Here is a 4572-nt window from a genome sequence, read left to right on the forward strand (position 1 = left end):
ACTTTAGAGAGATTTTGCATAGCGTTACATTCCCCAATCACTCTAGCGTTAACGTTACTTGTGCTTAACAGCGCATGCGTGACAATTTTTCTATACAACTCGTCGAGATGATCTCGGTGTCGCTAAGGGGTGGAAAATAAAGTTAGCACTACAATTAATGTGAAGTAGACCCAATACAAAATCTCTATATATTGTCAACTATCTTTTTATACAGTCAATTTTTTACCTGAATAGTGAGAAACAATTGATACTCTATTTTCTTTCTCTTATTCTCTGACGGTGCAAGAAATCACAGTATTCAAATTTTTTTTTTCCGTTAAAAAATAATTTTAAAATTTGTTTCTTTAAACTAGAAGTCGTTTTGCAAAGTACTGGTAAATGTTTTGCGTAACGCTGTTTGAACACCTCGGTTTAAGATTAAAATTACTTCTTCTACTAAAACATGTAAATCCCACCTCTATGATCTGTCTATCAAAAGTGATTGTATTCCTGGGGTAAACCGGAATTCCGAGTTTCTTCGTATCTTTCATCTGGGTCTGAAAACTAGAAGCGGTGAATGCGATTTTTGCATGAATATCGTAGAATTCCGCATATTTCAAGAACGGAGTACCGCGAATCAAAAACTTATAATCCGACAAAACTTTGAAGTTTTTTCTAAATCTAGTTATGAGACGTTTACGATCATTATTCCGCCACTTACATGAAGAATTACGTTATACGTGATTCTTTCGCCATTCTTTTTCTTTTGGTTTGGCGAATTTTTGCCATTTTAAATGTTTGGAATTACGCCGGAATCTGCTAATATCACGATTCTTACTCACTTGATTTAAAAATCGAACATCGCTATTCCTGTTGACTTGATTTAAAAGTCTAATATTTCGATTTGTATTTACACGTTTTTAAAAAAGCAATATCGCGACTCGTATTTATGCGATCTTAAAATCCAATGCCGCGATTCGCATTCACGAGTTTTGAAAATCTAATATTGAGATTCGTATTCTCGCGTTTGTAATATCAAATATCGATTTTCGTATTTATACGTGATTAAAAGACTACGCGTTACGAATCATATTCACTCCAACTAAAAATTTTGCACAGTGATTCGTGTTTAAGCAGTTTAAAAATTCAATATCGCAATTTGTATTTTCGTGTTTTTAAAATCCATTATCGCGATTATTGTAAGAAGTAATTTAACTATGTTAGTTCAAAAAATTATGTTAAATATGAAACATGTAATGATTCATATGGTATATGAATTCATATGGTATATGAATTGATTTATTTTCTTCACATAACATTTTCAGGCTTTTTCACTTGGTGCCACAATCACCCCCACTAGAAGTACTACTAAATGCGTGTTTTGCTTCGAATAAATTAAAGACACCGGAAAGGGTTACAAATAATAAAAAACATTGGAATTTTTCTGCTTCATTATTTATGTCAGTATTAATCTTTCAATTTTGTGCATGATTTTGTTGCTGTACAGTACCAGAGATGCCAACTTGATCCGGACAGCGAATAAATATTTTTAAGTGGTAGCTCATCAATTGTGATTCTTAGTTAAATAAATTCAATTTATTAGATTTTTATCTACCACTATTTCTAAATTATTAGTAGGTTTATATAATTCACCACTTTTTTCAGCTATGTCACGCTATACCCTCTAAAATGCAGGCAAGATTAGTCAAGTATTTGCAAAATTTAGTTTAGTTATTTACCGTTTTATAAATTATTTTGGCGTGTCCGGAGCAGTTGGCATCTCTGCAGTACTCATTTATTGTTTTTTTCTTCCCCCTTTACGAAAAAAGCGTAGTCAGCTAGGATATAGTGAATTAAATGGTCACATGTTTTGGTAATCAATCACGTGTCTTTAAACTGCCTTTGAAATTTAAAAATTTGCTCTTATAAACCATCAGTTTAATTGTATCGGCTAATGAAAGCATTCCTCAAAAATTGCAAGTATTTACAGCGACTATTTTAAGTATTTTTTACTCGGCTGACCATTTTTTTCTTCTTCGTATCAAGCTGGTTTCAGTATTGAATGACTATAAAAGTGACACGTTATCGTCTATTATATGAGATGTTCCAAAATTCGACCAGCAATTACAGAGGGATGATAAAAGGCAGATGAAAATTTACCATAGAGCATGGGGTCGCAAACCACGGTGAGAGGTTGAGAATTGCAAAAATGCTCGCAATATCTGAATCTAGAAGAGATGAAAGATGGAGGTCAATTTAGGTTGCCCTACCTTAATCGATATGTTTGTATGTTGTTCTCTGTGGATCTTCAGTTAAATGACTTAGCACACAAGAATACAAGTCGGTGAAGATCCTCAGAGCTAATTGCATTCAAACGTTAATTTTAGGTAGGGACAAACCTCGAGTGACCTCTACTTTGTGATCCCATGTTTTCTGGTAAGTTTTTATTCTTTTGACGCCTTCTACATCTGTCAGTCAAAATTTTGCAGCAACCTGTAATTGAACGATTACATCAAATTTTTAGAGAGCTAAAGTTTTCTTTTGTCTGACAAAACTAATAATCTTGTTTTAAGAAGTTTGCCTGTATAGATGAAACTGAACAAAATTATACTTATTTTTATGGTTTGTATTTTAGCATTATTCCAATGTTTGGTGATTCTTTTACGCTGTTAGAAGCTTAGTTTATATCAAATTTGAGTAAAAGCTGCTATTTTATAAGTTATCTTTTTTTTCCTATTTATTTTTCAAGAAATATAATGTAAAATAAAAAAATCTGCTTTGGCTCTATTTCTCAAAAAATCCTTTTACTTAAATTAGTTTTTGCATTTTAAAGTTGTAAACTTAAACTTACTAGAAGCGTTTCAATAGTTCCGAGGTTAAAATGATTCTTTGCTAGTAACAGCCAAAATTTACCAACCTATCGTAAAGCCAAACGTAAATATTATCTTCGATCATGGTAAAACTTTTTCTTTTTTTATTTCATTCTTGGTTTTATATATTAAATAAGAATGATATTAACGATCACTGCACTACAGATGAATAAATGACACAGACATATAAGTGCATGATAGTTATACGTTGATACGATGAAACTCAGCAAAATATAAAATATTATTTATTGTTTCCCTCACTCAGAAACAAGCATAACTTGTTACGGAATCAAACAATTGTTTGAAAAAGTTCAACTTAAGTCGAACTTTTTTTTCTTGGGCTGCGAATAGATGCCAAAGCTACAAATAAGCATCCAAATAATATAACGTTTCAGTTAAAATGAAGATAAACGTTCGAATTTTAATTAAAAAAATGATGTGTTCAAAATAATGATTATATGCTTGTTTGGGAAATGTTTAAAATTTATCTACATTATTCCCTCACTACCACTGTACGATCTCTAACTCAAGTAAAAAAATTTATTTTGGAAATTTATGAAAATTTTCGGGAGCGCACTGTGGGCCAGAAGACCATGATCTTTGGCCAAAAGTTAAAAATTAAATTTTCAATTAAAATATGTATAGGCAGTTTAAATATAGCCCAAAATAAGTATTCATAATCATTCCAAACATTATAATTTACTTTTTGGACCGACAAGAGTGCAATGTAATGAAAAATATGTTTAAAAATTTTTTTTAAATGAAACTTTTAAATTTTTATTTCAGAAATATATATAAGAATTTCACCTTACTGTTACATTTTTATCAGAGTAATTAGTCTGAAATTATAGTAAAATTTTTCATTTTGTTGGATTACTCTTAACAAACTTATAGTTTATATCTTATCATTTGACATTTTGCAATGTTTGAATGACTTTCGAAACTTAGTTTTCTTCTTTCGAAAAAACCTGCCCCATTTTGCCCGTATTGCAAAGGTGGACTAAATATACCAAAAAACAAAAATTATGTTTTTTTCTTCGTGTTTTCGCTTTATTTTGTAATTAATTCGCGTTATTTTGTAATATTACTTCGGAAATATAATTTGCTTCATTTTTATTATAAAATTGCGAAAATTATTATATTTTCATTGCTATATTTAATTATTTAAACGTACTATATTATTTTTTTTAATTTTTTCTCGCCATATTTCTGCCGCCATTTTGTTTTTTGGGGTATTTTTAGTGTATTTCAAAATTTCATCTACTAATTCAATTTATCTGCACATAAAAACCCACAAATGTTGAAACAAATTTTATCGAAGTACTAATTTTGACCACGAAACCTTGAATGCTGGCCCACTGTGGAGCCACCGTTTCAAAAATATACAATAACAACTCAACAGCCTTCTTCTATAAGTACCTTTTTTCTGTAAAAAAATGTATCCCGCTGTCAGTTTAAACAGAAAGTAAAATGACAAAAAATCCACCTATAAATTCAAAGCTTTGATCCTTTTTGTGTTTGTTGTAATGGGTGTAATATTTCTTTCAAAAATACTATTTATGTTTTTTAAAAAAAAATCGTACACTGAATGATTCACAACTAAAAACGGCAATTCCAAGAACAATTGATCAGAACGGAAACAAAATAATGACTTTAGAGTGTTATCTGTTGGAACAAAGTATGGAATATGGAATAAAAAAGCATCTCCTAAGTCGATAAACTT

The sequence above is a fragment of the Parasteatoda tepidariorum genome, chromosome 5, assembly GCF_982258835.1.
Source record: "Parasteatoda tepidariorum strain Cologne lab strain chromosome 5, Ptep-v5.0, whole genome shotgun sequence".
Classification (NCBI taxonomy): domain Eukaryota; kingdom Metazoa; phylum Arthropoda; class Arachnida; order Araneae; family Theridiidae; genus Parasteatoda; species Parasteatoda tepidariorum.